This window comes from Triticum urartu, chromosome 2A, assembly GCF_056163025.1.
Source record: "Triticum urartu cultivar PI428250 chromosome 2A, HENAU_Tu73, whole genome shotgun sequence".
In the NCBI taxonomy this organism is placed as follows: domain Eukaryota; kingdom Viridiplantae; phylum Streptophyta; class Magnoliopsida; order Poales; family Poaceae; genus Triticum; species Triticum urartu.
In genome coordinates this window covers 46,410,094-46,426,285 of record NC_141874.1, presented here as the reverse complement: position 1 = coordinate 46,426,285, position 16,192 = coordinate 46,410,094, and the positions used below count along the sequence as shown (strand labels likewise).

The window sequence follows — 16,192 nt, the reverse complement described above, 5'->3', positions numbered from 1 at the left end:
GTTTAACAAACCATGCATAATGTTAAATAGTTCATACGATCAACTAAATATACACCAGTAGTTAAACTAGCTACGACAATGAATTAGCCCTCCCCATCTAGCTAGTGGTCGGGAGTCACACTCTCGAGTCATGAGCCTAGTCGTAGTCGTCAACCCCATGTCGGATGGACCGGCCTCATGGCCATCCCTAGTGACCGATGACCTCCTGCTCATCATCACTGTCACCATCATCCAAGTTCCTATTTTTTGTTTCACGGAAAAATCATACCAAACAAAGTCCAAACATGATGAAATTACGGTGATTTTTTATGGACCATAAGAGACCCTAGAAGCTTCGGGGGAGGCCTAGAAGATCTACAGGTGGGGCACAAGCTTGTGGACCCCATGAGTGTCCATTTGCCCTAATTGCAAAGCTATAAATTCAGAAATATTCGGAAACCCCTAGAGCGAGACCCGAAACAATTTTATCATCGTCACAAGCCTCTGTTCTTCCCATCTGGAGGTCTCAGTCGGTACTCTGCCGGAGGGGAAATTGGTCATGGAGGCCGTCTACATCAACCATGTTTCCTCCATGATGATGCGTGAGTAGTTTCCAAGGACCTACGGGTCTATAGCAGTAGTTAGATCTCTCTCTCTCTCTCTCCTCTCTCTCTCTCTCTCTTGATCTTCAATAGCTTGTTCTCATCTAAGATTGATCTGATGTAGTCTTTTGCCATGTGTTTGTTGGGATCCGATGAATTGTGGGTTGATGATCAGATTGTTCATTGAAAGTAATTGAGTCTTTTATGAGATTTCTCGTGTGTGATTTTTATAGCCTTGTATTTCTCTGCGATCTATCTATATATTTTGTCCAATTAGATTAATTTATCTTCAGTAAGAGAGGTCGTTGGTTGTAGGTTCAATTTTGCGATGTCCTCACTCTTTGACAGAACGAGTAGCGAGGCACGTATTTGTATTGTTGCTAGTAAGGGTAGAACGATGGGTGATGGCTCTATACTTTACGCATTTTTAGAGCTCATATGTTGCATGTTCTTTTCATATAGCATGTCCCATTGAACCAAATTTATGTCCATTATGCATGATTACCAATTTTTTCACTTATCATTGTGAGCATTGCACATTTGTGTATTTATTTTGTTTTTATTAGTTTTCCTTTATTTTCTTGTGTTTATAGGTGTATTCGAGCAACCTAGGACCAAGCGCATTGAAAGGACCTAGGATGGGTTCAATATGGAATTAGCGAGTGGTCAGACTTAGCCATTTCGAAGGTCGGGAAAAGTCATTTTTTTCCAAAGTGATCCAAATCAAGATCTAATATCAGAAATGGATCAGCATCGTTCATACGAATCCAACCAGCCCAAGAACGTCAAATTCCGATTTTGTAATAAGACATGATGAATATTTTACTGGAGGGGTTAGATCAAAAGACGACATTCCATATGACCTCCCGCGGTCGTTTAGACGGTCATTTGACGTGTAGACAACTTCAAAAAGTTACCCTTCTGGACAGGATTCTTCACCAATTTCGTCCCCAATTGTTCCCACGGGATCCTTGTCGCATAATGAAGGGATTGGGAGAACATAAGGCTCATCTTGAGCCCACATAAATGGAGGACATATCGGGAGGCCTTCATATAAGGACCATCAACCCTAGCCATCGTCTCCTCCTCATTCATCCATCCATGCAGCCGTCATCCATCTCCATTGTTGCCCGAAGACCACTTCCATAGAGAAGAGAAGGGTCAAGCCAAGAGGAATAAGAAGGGGTGCCTCCACCATGCGCACTGGCCTTCAGGCCAGTGCGGTCTTTACCACCGTCGGCGGCATGATTACCACCACCGGCGTCGCCATGCCCCTTTCCTCCACACAAGCTTCACGCTGGCTTGCCCTCTCCCTCTATGATGTTTGAGTAGTTGTATTAGTTCTTGAGGAATTGGATGAACCCTTGCATGATTAGTACTTTGTTAAATAAGCGATCCAATATTATCTTTATATGTATTGTGTTGATTATCTCATGGTGTTGTGAAGAGCGCTTGCAAAACATTAGCCCCTTGTGGACTTGAGGCAAGTCGTGTTGGTGAGCGGCATGGTTGTGGAGGGTCGGTGGTGACAGTCCTATTCTCCCTTCGTCCCTAGTTAGTAGGGATTAGTGGAGAACCCTAGAACTTAAGGCCTTAACCACGGGAACTTTACTCCCCTTAATCATCATTGTGATAACCGGAGTGGGAGGCGCGGTGGTGGCATGAGTGTACGCAATAACCGGAGTGGGGAATGCATACTTTATTGGCTCCTCCCACAAGAGATCATACGCAAGTGTCTTAGTGATACAATTAGAGAGCCATGTCTATCATGTGTTGTCAGCATCATACTTGTGGTGATGACTCTGATTCCCTTGAGAATGTTTACTACTCAAGCACTGTTTCTTTTAGTTTAGTATTTTTATTCTTCTGTCTTTATTTCCTGTTTGTAGTTTAGATAAACACTGTCCTTTTATTTGTCATCCTAGCAACTTACTGTAATAAGCTATTTTTGAATTGGGTGGGCACGTAACTAGATAAGTGATAGCATAGTTGCGGGGTTTGTAATCCCTTTCTATTTGCTCCATGTGGGTTCGACACTTCACTTATCAGAAATTGCTACAACAGCCTTGTGCACTTGCAGGTCATCATGGGGTTCAATCATATTACTTGATTTTACTTTGTATTTATTATGTCATCATGCTTCAAGCATTACTCTATTTGTTATGAACTTAATACCTTAAGATGTATGTTGGATAACGTTCAAGGGGTGGAGTAATAGTAGTAGATGCAAATGTATGTCGGTCTACTTGTCTCGGACATAATGCATATGTATTGATCATGCCATGAATAACATCATGACTATGCGCTTTCTATCAATTGCCCAACAGTATTTTGCCTACCGACCGTTACTATGCTCATGAGAGAGATGCCTCTAGTGAACGCTATGGCCCCAGGGTCCATTCACTTCATATTACTAAAGTAAACCCTAAAAATACTTGCTGCAATTTATTTGCTTTTAGTTTCCTTTTTATTTATCTATTTACCGCTATTAGATTTAATCCTTGCAATTAATGAGTACAAGGGGATTGACAACCCTCTTGTTTGCGTTGGGTGCAAGCATTTGCTTTGTGTGTGTGTGTGTGTGTGCAGGTACTGCTTATAGTTTTTTGTGTGGTGTCTCCTACTGGTACCATTAACATTGGTTCATAACTGAGGGAAATACTATCTGCTAATATACTACAGCATCCTTTCTCTTTGGGGAAATCCCAATATCTATCACAAGTAGCATGTACCTGTGTGGATGAAGCGGGACTTCATGCGTGCCTCGTCGGGTTATACATTGGTATTACTCTTCACAAATCATTTATGTTGGAAACTGATTGCTCTTTCATGGTCTCCTTTGTGAAAAAGGAAGTGTTGAGCGTCTCCAAGTTTATCAAAGATCTCAAGATTATTAAGATTAACCAACAACACAATCTGGTGGTGCATGAGAATGCAAAGTTTAGTTTTAATAATAGATCAGACGGTGTGCTTTGTAATAGTGGTCCACCTTGCGTGACTAATACTGTAATGAATGATTGTAAGAACCTTTTAATCACTTAATATATGTGAAGGAGTTTCATAAAAAAAGATCACGAGTGATCTCTCCTCTAATCTCTTGGTCCCCCTAATTTTACCGTGCGGCAGGAGACTGACTTTCTAAGATGGAAAGAAATTAAGAGATATGTTTTGTCACCGAGATGAGCCGGTAAAATATCTCTTTTCTTTAGTGTAAGTTAGTTGGAGTTGTTTGGTCTTTTTTTTATTTTTTGAAAAACACCACCCATATATAATATTGTTACAATGATACCTTACAACATATGCCATGCTGAGCGAACACTACTTACAAGAACCCTATTGGAATCCCTTGCAAAAAAGAACCATAAAGGAATGGTTATCAAAATTAAACTTGGCTAACTCATGTGCCGCCATCTAAATGTATATCCTCCTTGTAGCGTGCATTTTTTTGGCACCTGGTTATCGTGTATCGATAATTGGTATTCTTCCCATATTCTGGTGAGGGCGAATGACATTACGTTTGGCCTTTATAGTTTGTATTATACACTTATATATGTATTACTCTGTATGTTGTTTATCTATAGTAGTGGGAGGACATGGAGCTGTTTACGATGGCATGTTACATGTTGGAGCCAACAAACTGGAATATATTTTTACTACACATGGCTGGCGGGGAGAGGATTTGTGGCACACAGGTGTGGCAACACGCAGATAACTGGTTTGGTATTTGCATGAGTTTTAACAACTAATCAAATTATATGGGGTCCATGCGTGTGCAGCTTTTAACAGGTTTTGGCAGCACCACCCATCCCATATTCTATGTTTTTTCTTTTGATTTTCGAACATGAATCTATTATATCTTTTGAACCAAAAGCCCAATTTATATCTCTTTTGCATATTCATAGGTATGATCAAACAATAAAATCCTCCTCGTGTAGAAGCCAGTGACTCCGTAGATCACGAGAAAAATGGGCTGCCAATCAGGTTTCAACTACTAAAACTTGATAGAAATGATGATAAATTTAGCAAGTTTTAAAAACTAACACTTAAACCCTAAATCCTAAGTTGTAAACCCTAAACCCCTAAGCCCCGAGCCTAAACCCTAAAAGCATATGTAACTTGGTCAAACTTAATGTTACGACTATCAAATTTTGATATTTGAAACTTGTAATTTTTTGGAAGTTGTTGAAATGTATTGAAGATTGGTTTTGTTCAAAATATTACGTCGCGGCGAACAGAGATATGCAAACGAAACTTAATTTGGTCTTTCGTTTCGAAAGATATACTAAATTGAAATTAAAAGATGAAATGACAAAGGCATGGGACGTGAGCTGGATGGCGCATGCAGCTCTGACAAAAGCTGCCAAAAGTATGCATGAATCGACCCCGCCTTACAGTAATCAGAAGTCTAAAACTAGTACAAGTTTTTGAATCTTAAGCCAATCGGATGACCAGGCACAACTGCACTCGCACTTCCATACCCCTATGAATTTCCGATGGCCGGTGGTTTAGTCTACGAACCAGTGCTTCAGCATCAGCAATCCTTTTTGTGTGTCTTCGAAAAACCATACCGTGTTTTTTTATTTGTGTGTCTTCGGAAAACCATACCATGTTTCTTTATTTTATCAGTTTTTCTAAAGCACATCTAGATATGTCATAAGTATTGCACATCTAAATTCTATGTCATTAATCTTACACAGAGATTTCTATGGGTATTTTTTTATTTTAATTTAATTTTTAGGGATGCGAATTTAGCGCTAGCTTGATACCCTTGAACATCACGGGTATGGGCCCCTTATCCTCCTAATCTTCAATAAAAAAACTGCCACCTAACTACAATCCGTAACCTGTCCGTGACTCGGGATCGAGTCGGGACACGGCACTTTCTCTAGAGTGAAGCTGCTCTATAAATAACGTTCCGACCGCGCCAAAGAAAACATAGCTTCATTCATCTTGTGAGAAGCAGAGTGTGATATGGCGACGTCATGGCTCCTCAGACATCCTTGTCCACTGGCCAGGCCATGGACGAGAACAAGGAATGACATAGGTCTCCATGTGACCAGCATCACCTACTGCTACTGGTACGTACGAATCTATGCTTCAGGCGAAAATGTCTGCATCGCAATGGATCTCTCCATCATTACTACTTGATTGTACTACGCAGGAGATGCACTAAGGCCAGTGGAGGAGGCAGAATCATGGCGGATATGAGTATGCACACCACCAGCTGCAAGGCAGAACCCGCCCTTCTACCCCAAGCGGATGCTGCCGAACTAGCAGGGGGAGCGGACCCTCCTCCTAGAGCTAGTAAGAGAAGCGCGCGCACTGGCCGGGCCGCCACCGTTGCGGCTAGGCACGATGAGGAGGGCACAGACGACGAATGGCTCATGTACCTGGAGCCGGCGAAGCTAGAGGTGTTCGATCATCTGGAGCCTTGGGCGGAGGCGAACGTGGTGCCGCTCCTTAAGCCCGCGCAGGTGGCGTAGCAGCCGACGGACTTGCTGCCGGACCCGGCGTCGCTGGGCGCCGACGGCTTCCACGCGGCGTGCTCCGACATCAGCGCGCGCGCGGCCGGCCTGCCCGACGCGCACCTCGTGTGCCTCGTGGGGAACATGGTCACGGAGGAGGCGCTGCCGACGTACCAGAGCATACCCAACCGCTTCGAGGCCGTGCGCGACCTCACCGGCTCCAGCGGCACTGCCTGGGCGCGCTGGATCCGCGGCTGGTCTGCCGAGGAGAACCGGCACGGCGACGTGCTCAACAGGTACCTCTTCATCTCCGGCCGCGTCGACATGCGGCAGGTCGAGAGGACCATCCACAACCTCATCCAGTCCGGCATGGTCATGAACGCTGCGCGGAGCCCCTACCACGGCTTCATCTACGTCGCCTTCCAGGAGCGTGCCACCTCCATCTCGCACGGCAACACAGCCCGTCACGCCAAGGAGCATGGCGACCTGGTGCTGGCCCGCATATGCGGCGCCATCGCCGCCGACGAGAAGCGCCACGAGCTGGCCTACACGCGCATCGTGGGGAAGCTGTTCGAGATCGACCCGGACGGCGCCGTGCGCGCGCTGGCGTATATGATGCGCCGCCGGATCGTCATGCCGGCGTCCCTCATGACAGACAGCCGCGATGGTGACCTCTTCGCGCACTACGCGGCCGTGGCGCAGCAGACCGGCATTTACACCGCCTCCGACTACCGTAGCATCTTGGAGCACCTGATGAAGCAGTGGGGGGTGGAAGAGCTGGCGGCGGCGGAACTCTCCGACGACGGGAGGCGTGCGCGGGAGTACGTGTGCGCCTTGCCCCACAAGATCCGCAGGTTGGAGGAAAAGGCTCACGAGCGCAGCGGCCAGAAAGCCCAGCCTGCAACATCGGCCCCGTTTAGCTGGATCTTTGATAAGCCTCTCAACAACAGCATGGGGTAATCAAATTATTACTTTCATATACCCTAAATATCGTTTAAATCATTATTTTTCGATCCAGCCTTTGAGATGAAGTATTCTTCATCTCTACTTTGCCACTGTCGGCGCCACTATGAGTACTTTTTTTCTGATCAGGTTGAAGTTATGAGTATGGTATTGTACTACTATATTTTCGTAAGTTGTTTTATCACATTCTAAAAATAAATATAATACAAGGAGAGTGAAAGTTGTATTCGTGTATGTCTATTTATCAATGTAACATCCTAATTCTTTTTTTCTTTGGCTGCAAAATGTAACATCGTAATTCTAACTGAGAGTCATCCAAAGTCCAAACTAACTGAAATTAATAAGTGATCCTACGTCCATCCTGCAAAAAGAATTTATCATCCTTTCTTTCTTCACTAAGAAGCGACTAGGGTAAGCATCAAACCATTTCCCGCCATCCACCACCGTGGGCAATGAGTTTCTGGGCTCCCCTCCTGTGCAAGCCTCTTCAGCATGTGAGGTGCAGGAATCTCGGTGCCAGCTCGTAGATATGTTAGGGTTAGGGTTCCACAGTGGCACATCATTGATGGTCGCACCAATAACATGTTGAATTAGTTTACCATGAGCTTTTTCTCCAGTTTGACAGTGGCGTCCAGGGCTCATGAGCGTAGATTCCTGTAGTCCTTTCTAGAAGATGGGGCTGGAGTTTCCGTGGTATGTCGACGCACTAGCGCCAACAACTTTTCACTGCTGTTTGGTCCTCTGGCTGCATCCCTATCACGTTGTTTCATCCTCGGGGACCGGCAAGATGCTCATGAGATATAACCCAAGTCTGGCTCTTGAATTTGCGACTCTTCCAATTGTGACGGCTTCTTTTCCATTGCACTAGTATGGCTGAACCGTGAATACCATCCGCATCAACAACTTCAGGTTGGCTCTATTGATGGAGTTGCATGCGGGCGCCGGGGGGGGGGGGGGGGGGATGGATGTAGGTCTCATCATGGATTTTTGATGTAATTTTATTTGTTTTCTTGAGTTGCTTGCACTTCTAGTCTAGTTAATCCAAGTTTTTATTTTAAAAAATCCCAAGTTCATACAAAATAAACTACTAGTGAAAAATAATAATTTGCAAAAATAAACTAAGCTTCACCTCGCATGTTAGACTATCAAAAATAATTTCACAAGAAAGTGTATGTAAACACAAACATAAGCAAGATTTTTTTATAGAGAAAAGGTGTGAGCCCGACTTTATAAATAAAGCCACAAGGCAAGATCCGAAACACATAGATGTAACTATAGGAAGGATAGGTTCAAATAGCTGCTCATGCAGTAGGGAATACAGTAGGAGAAATGCAGACCAATAACCTATGGACAATGACTAAGAGAAGGAAACAACATCACGAAAGCGTAAGGCCGACTGGGAGTCCCGATCTCGATTGATAAGTTCAGCCACCATAGCCTTCACACGATAAATCGGGAGCTCCGTCGCGTCCTTGTCCCCAGAGGCGGAGCGTGACACAAAATATAGGAGGGGCCGAAGGTTTACAGTGCCAAACAACGATATTCAAGTGCAAATAAATAACATGGTCTTTCAGGCTTTGTAAGCGTAGAATAATTAGAGAAGTACCATACACTAGTATATACTCCCTCCGTCCAAAAATACTTGTCAGGAAAATTAATAAAAATGGATGTATCTAGAATTAAAATACGTCTAGATACCTCCATTTCTCAGACGAGCATTTCTGGACGGAGGGAGTACATATCTAAAGAGATAACGGGATGGAACCGAAGAGCTAAAGAGATATTTTAGGAGGGAAAATAATTGGAGATTTCTTTTAGAGTAAAAAGAATTTGAGAACTAGGTGGGATTTTTTATCCTGAGGATTGGAAATTCTTTACCTGGCAGATTGGAAAGATTTTTTTAGGCATGTCAGATTGGAAAGTGGTAGCTAGTAGGTACTTGTTGGTGCATTGCACTGCACGTTCGGCCACAGTGCACTGCCCACAACGCAGCAAAAATAGGCTAGGCCTAGTAAAAACAGCCGGATGGAATGGATCTAATGGGCCATATACACTGCTAATTGTATTTTGCATTTTTGGAAGGTCGGCCCATGGCCCTGTATGGTCCCAAGAGGATCCGCCTGTGCTTGTCCAGAGCTTTAACCGACGGCTTCCACTGTTGTAAAAAGTTAAGTAATTTAAATAGACAATCAGCATGCATGTATATATAGTTACTATTCATCACCCAGGGTGCAGAATAAGTTATTCTTCATTCGAGATAATCTTACAATTGTTTCATAAATAAATTAAATTTCGAATACAAATAGTTATATTCATAGTGATTCCCTACATAAAATTTGGCATAAGAAAACAAAAATATAGATCATAAGACAAGAAATATAGCATTTAATGTATATTTTACATTATGTTTTTACGGTGATTATATATTCTCTTACGTTCTCTTTTTACATTTGAAATAAGATAAAACTTATGGAACGTAAAATTATGGTGCATTGATGATAAAATAGAGGGAGGTGAAGAATAACTATTCCTCACACAGGATGAAGAATAGTCAATCCCCCTATATATTTTATGTTCGTAAATTTTGTCTTATTTTTGACGTAAAAAGAGACCGTAAGAAAATATATAATCGTCGTAAAAAATATTTTTTATTATGTAATATTACAAACATAAAAATATAATGTAAATACACATAAACTGCAAATTTTCTTGTGTTTTGACCTATTTTTTTATTTTTTTTATTTGAATTCCAAGCGTAATTTAATTATGAAATGATCGTAAGATTACATCGGGTGAAGAATAACTTATTCTGCATCCTGAGTGATGAATAGTATCTGCAGTAGCTGCAGTCAATGCTATCCGCACCTTTTGTTTGCATCAAGATTAGCACCTTTGGCAGAAGGGGAAGCCATCGACCAAAGGGGAAGCCATGTGCACTGCTTTTCAAGCTGTTGGACGAAAAAGGAAGCCTAGACTCTGCATGGTCAGATTTATTTGTGGTTTGTTTGCAGCTGTTTTTCAACATTGAGACTAGCGCATGGAACATTTTTGGAAAGCTATTACGTAGGCTTTGTTTACTTGCTATGCTCAAAGGGTTCCATTTTTTTTAGCAAAATGACAGGCCATCATCCGTCTATAGAGTAAAGGTTCAGAACTTTTGAATGATGTGGCTGAAAAGAATCGTGTGTCGAGCCTGAAAGACATCATCAATTGAAACCAAGTTTATCATAAAGGAAATGCATCTCCATTTACTTCTGTGTCTAGCTGCAATAACACGGTGATGGGCGTTGCTTGTGAAATTACCTTTTTCTTGCATTTTCAGTATACGCACGAATCGGGTCAATGCGCACAGCCAGGTCATTTCCCCCTTTTTTTTGCACCTTTTTGGTCTTTTTCTGCATGAAGCTCCTGTTTCCGATTTCTTTTTATTGGACAAAAACTGCTGAAAAGGTGACTACGTTGTTTCGAATGGTAGTATTAGAACGTCAAATCCTTCTATGCATGTCCGTGCGTACAGTGTCAGGTGAGTGTTCCTCCCATATACAGTATAATGTTGCTAGAAACAAATTACCATTTAGTGTGTGATGTAGCCTTGTCAAGATCTATATGACATCACTCACCCCTTCATCTCCTGCATCTACGTTTACATAGATCTTCAGAAGAAGGCAAGTGTGTTGTCGCTTAACATATTTGAAAAAAATGCTTTAATTTCATCGTTGCGACAGGGTAGGCTCGGACAAGCAGCTATGGAGCGACGTACATGAGGATTCAATATATATAGGGCAATACAATCCCGTCCATAGGATCAGTAACACTCTCTTCAAATCAGTTTTGCGTGTTTTCTATCGTTCAAGAATCGTTTAAGTACCACAAACTAGCTGTTGACCTGAACCTGATAACAATGAGCTTGAAAACAGTGCGTCATTTGATCTGCTTCAGTCGGAGACGGGTGCTGACGAAGATCAACGAGGGTACACACTTATAGCCCGTTTATTGGAGCGCAAGTATCGATTGGGAACCTCTTCACCACCATTGACGACAACCTCTTTCCATTATTTATACTCGACCAATGGATATAGAGAAGCCCTCCTGTGGGTCCACCCTGTTCATCACCAGTTTTTCAAAAGCGATTGGTCAACTTACTAACCCCAGCATGTGTGGTGCTCCGTGCAGTCACATGCCAACATGCCATGCACCCATGTGAGATACACTGTAGCGTCATCCTCTGACTACGCTTCCCGGCCCTCGGGTCAATCTCCATTGTCTATATACTTGTCCAATGGATATACACAGGCCCATATGCGTCCACCCTGTTTGTCACCAGTTTTATAAAAGTTACTGGTCAACTTACTAACACCAGCGTGCGTGGTGCTCGGTGCAATCACATGATGGTTGATGTAATGGTAGTTGGTTCTGAAAGTTTGAGTTAAACATCCTGCAGTATGTAGATTCTCTGCCGCTGGACTCGGCGTCGGCGTCAGCTGCTCTGGGCGCGTCGTCATTGTCTGAAGCGGAGGAGGATGAGGACGAGGTGATGATGCCCGCCATGCGACGGGCCTCGGGAACTGCTCCTCCTGGAGTCGTGCTGCTCTCTCCGCCGCTGTCGACCGCTGCCTTCTCATCTTTGCGGCGATGATGTCAGGCGTACATCTCTGTGGACGTGTACGAGAGGCGGATGGCGGTGCGGAGGTCCTTGTCGTCGTCACTAGCCGGGGGAAGTGGCTGTGGCGCGGATCTGCTCGATCCTCCCATGGATACGCGGTTGTTAGCTGCTTCCGCCGCCCGCTTCTTTGCGAGCCGATACGCGCAGCCCACGGACTCCGGTTGCGGTTCCGCCGGCAACATCACCTAGCGGCACTCTGGAGGGGTTGGTGCGGGCGATGCTGAGTGCTACTTGGCAGGGGCCGGAAGGGAGCGCGACGGACGAGCGTGGGGTGCGGCAGACGTACTGCTCCCCACCCGGCCAGCCACCGACGCCCCAGAAGAGGAGCCACCGCCCCGATACATCAGCGAGCAGCGGAGGGCAATGCGGAGAGCTAGCTCCTCCTCGTCGGGTGTGGACGAGCCATCGGAATCCTTGGAGGCCTTGAGCCACTCCAGTAGGTCGGATTCACTGTCAGATATGGCGGGGGAGAGCTGAGGGCACCCATCAATTCCCCCCGTGTCGTCTCCTCTGGCGACTCGGGGGCAAGCCCTACCGCGCCGCCGCCGGCACCTCCCCCCACCCCTCCTCTGCTTCGCCGTTGCCGGAGGGGACGCGGGCTAAGCCGCGCGTGCCCCTGGGATGGTGGCGGCGAGGCTCTCGCGGCTGGGTTCACGCAGATCTGAGGCGGCTGACTCCCATCGTGGTGGCCCGTGTGCCGGCTGGCTCGGGCGTCCGGCGTCGGATCCAGGGCTGCTACCTCCCGTCGCGATGGCCGGTGTGCCGGCTGGCTCCTGTGGCCACGTCTTGCGGTGCAGGCAGGCCCATCGTGGGCGCTGGGGGCGGATCTGGGTCGCCCTGCGCGACGTGACGACGCCGGGGGCGCGGTGCTGGCCTCCCGTGCTCTGGTGGTCTGTCCTGGGCGGGTGCGGCGACATCCTTCGTGTGGCCCCGCTGATCTGGATGTTTGCCGGTGGTGCGTTCCGCTGGACTGGCTGGATCCGGTTGGATCGGCCCGTGGTTGTCCGGCTTGGGCAAAGGAGGGTGGTGGTGAGTACTGCTAGTGGAGGTGGTGGTGATGGGAGGTGGTGGCGGTGCTGCTGCAGCAGGTCTTGATCTCACTAACTTCTATTGGCGCCGCGGGCGCTTCGGGTCTGGTCTCCGACGGGTGCGCGGTGGCGCGTGTGGGGCGTGCCGCCGCACCTGATGTATGGCTCCAGCTCGGACCATGGTGGTTCCTGGCCTCGGGTAGTGCTCCTCTGCTCCTTGCCGGCATGGTGCACGGCAGGGCATGGCGGCCTGCGCTGCGTCCAGGGGCCTGCGTTCGATCGGCCGTTGATGGATCTGGCGCCTAGTGCTGACGTTTGGTGCCGGTGGTCTCCGCAGGGTGCGGTTGGCTCCGGTGGCTTGTCGTGCTTCTTCGTCTCTCGAAGGGTTCGATGGTGGTGGTGGTCAGGTGCTGTCTTGTTGTAGGGATGTGCTCAAACTCCGGATGAGAACCCTGCATCGACTATGTCGATGCCGGCGGCAACGACGTTTATGGATGTCGTTTTCCTTGCAGGAGGTGCCGTTGTGGAGCTCCAGCACCTACAACTTCTTCTTTGTGGTCTCCGGGTGAAAACCTAAGATCAGGCAATGCTGGATCGGATGGCGGTGTTGTGTCCTCGGCAACACTACCTCCTCGGAGGCATCATCTTGGAGACCCAAACGATGGCTTCTGTTGTTGCGTGTGGTTGAGGGTGGCCCGCGTGCTGGTGGAGCTGGGGCCTGCTCAGGACCGATGGTGGTGTGTTCTTCTTCATGTGTTTCTCTTTGGCTGCCCTACGTGTGGTCTCCGGCCTGGTTCTATGCATGCTCATGACCCTGTTCTGTTGAGGCGAGCCTCGGGCTCTTGGACTTGTCTTGGTTCATCTTTGCTCAATGACGACGCAATGACGCCTCCCCGACTTGCTAATCGTCTTGAACTTCCGTGGCGGAGCGCTCAGTCAAGGTTCGTGTTAAGTTTTGGCACAAGGTTCGTGTTAAGCTTTGGCACTCGCTGATTGTGGATGCTCCTCTGTTGTGCCGTGGGGTTTGATACGCACACCGGTGCGGTGCGTTAGGCTGTTTGTAGAGTCTTGGTATTGTGATCCCTTGACGCACCCTTCATCTACCTGATCCTGTTAGTATGCTAGCTAGGTCTTGCCTTATGTTGGGCGTCCTGCTCCTCTCCTTTCCTTGTAACACTTGTTACTTGTCTGGTTTTCGGCTCGGTTTTCCTCATAAACGGGGTCATTTTGTTAAGGTTTTCGATCCGGTTTTCCTTATAAACTGGATCACTCTCCTGGCATTATGGCCACTTTGAGCAATATATTCATGTGGAGGGACTCCTCCCCCGGTGATTCTCAAAAAAAAGATATGGCGGGGGAAGATGAAGTGGATATATTTCGGGGAGAAATGGAGAGGTCGGGAGTGTGCGGACTGAGTTTGATTAGGGTTTGCTCATCGGTCGTCATATATTTGTGGAGGCTGGATTTGGGTCATTGCGGGCCATAGAGGACTAGGCCGACGTGGCGGGCGCGCCCGGATGCCCCCATATCTGCCCCATATTTGGGCTGGATATGAGGGGCACCCGGTCAGCCCGGGCGTTTGAGGTCAGTTTGAGGCGCCCGTGTAGGTCAATTTTTTGTGACCGGTCAGTGACCGGGCGGGCCTCCCAGACGTTTGAGGAGGGTTTGGAACGCCCGGCTGTAGATGCTCTTAGATAGCCATGTCCTTCACAGGCTCAGCGTCATTTTGATCCAAGTTCACTCGTTCCCGGCTCTGGTTACATGGGCGGCAACTGCAACTCCGGTTGCTCTGCCTCGTCCTCCGCCTCTGTGTCAAGTTCAGCGAAAATCTCGTCGGCCCGCCCGTTCCTGCCGGATGAACTATCGGTTGGCCTTAAATAGGCCTTATCCTGGAGTACTCCATGATGGCGTGCTACTCCGCCATTTCCGCCGCTTGGGTGACTACAAACACCGCCATGGTGTCCTCCATGCTGAGACGCGTAGTCGGTGCCAACTCGTCTCTCATCCTCCTCCAGATCCGGCACCTCCATCCGAACCTGCTGCTGCTCCAGCTCCTCCTCCTGCTCCTCCTCGTCCGGCTCTCGCGAGTCCAGAGGCAGGCCGACTATGATGCGGGCGGTGCACCTCGCCTAGATCTCCTCCTCAAACTGGAACAGGCGCCCACAAGTGTAGGTGTTGCTCGCGGTCGACGTTCACCCCATAGTAAAACCGCATATAAGATTGGCCTGAAGTTAAAATTTGTAAAGTTTGACCAGCTTTATAGAGAGAAAAATCAACAGTTTTCTAAAAATCTAGATTTGCCCAAAAATCAAACATTGACAAGTACAAAATCCACAAAAAAATATTTTTTGTGAAGATAAGTTTCATATTATATTACTTTAGTATTGTTGATGTTGATTTTTGATAATGCAAATATCGTCAAAACATTACGGAGTTTGACTTCTGACAATTCTTATATGCAAAGGTGGAAAGGACGTAAGGAGTACATGAAATCTACTAGCATACAGAATTCGGATGATAAGTACTTGTTTGGGCCGTCAGGAAATCAAGTGTGGAGAACAAATTCTATCGTGTGAGCAACTGAGCATGTTGGGGAAATGATGGGTGGTGCACGAGGAATTTGTCTAAACTCTGACGAAAAAAGAATTCTGAACTCTGAAGTTGTTTCCCTAGTACTCCACGTCCTCTAAGTATGTATACGTTCTACTATCTACTAGCGGGATCCTTTCCTCGGTTTTGATAGGCGTAGAGGTTGGCCGGATCATGGTTATGCTGCGACTATTTATCCGGATATGTATTTGTGCTATGCCGAATTCTAACATATGTATGTCCGGATAATACAACTGTTTAGGCCGTTGAAAAATCACGTGCTGCAGTCAATGCTATCTACACTTTTTGTTTGCATCAAGATTAGCACCTTTGGGAGGATAAGGTTTCGATTTTGTGAATTATTGGTGTGCTCATTGACCAAAGAGGAAGCCATGTGCACTGCTTTTCAAGCTGTTGGACAAAAAAGAAATCCTAGACTCTGCATGGTCAGATTTATTTGTGGTTTCTTTGCAGCTGTTTTTCAACATTAAAACTAGCGCATGAAACATTTTTGGAAAGCTATTACGTAGGCTTTGTTTGCCTGCTATGCTCAAAGGGCTCCATCTTTTTTTTAGCAAAATGACAGGCCATCATCCGTCTATAGAGTAAAGGTTGGGAACTTTTGAATGATGTGGCGGCGTGGCCGAGGCGGCGCCGGAGCGGTGGGCGTCGCGGTTCCGGCGGGTCTGCATCTACTGCGGCAGCGCCAAGGGGTGCAAGGCCAGCTACCAGGACGCCGCTGGGAGAGAGAGAGGGAGCTAGCCATGGCCGCCGTTGCGCCTGGACTCAATCTGGAGCTCAGCCATGGTCAACATAAGTACTAATTTGTCAGCCATGGTCAGCCTGGGTCACTGTCAAATGGGCCCATGTGGTCAGTCTAAGTACTAATTGGTTTAGATTTAA

The 16,192-nt window shown here is 46.8% G+C and overlaps 1 pseudogene across 1 annotated transcript; it reads left to right on the top strand.

The window, feature by feature from the left end:
* Positions 1 to 5,533: 5,533 nt before the first annotated feature.
* Positions 5,534 to 7,243, top strand: LOC125535426 (acyl-[acyl-carrier-protein] desaturase 7, chloroplastic pseudogene; annotated as a pseudogene). Its single transcript, XR_015615693.1, has 2 exons — positions 5,534 to 5,659; positions 5,743 to 7,243. The product of XR_015615693.1 is annotated as an acyl-[acyl-carrier-protein] desaturase 7, chloroplastic pseudogene (transcript).
* Positions 7,244 to 16,192: the final 8,949 nt, after the last annotated feature.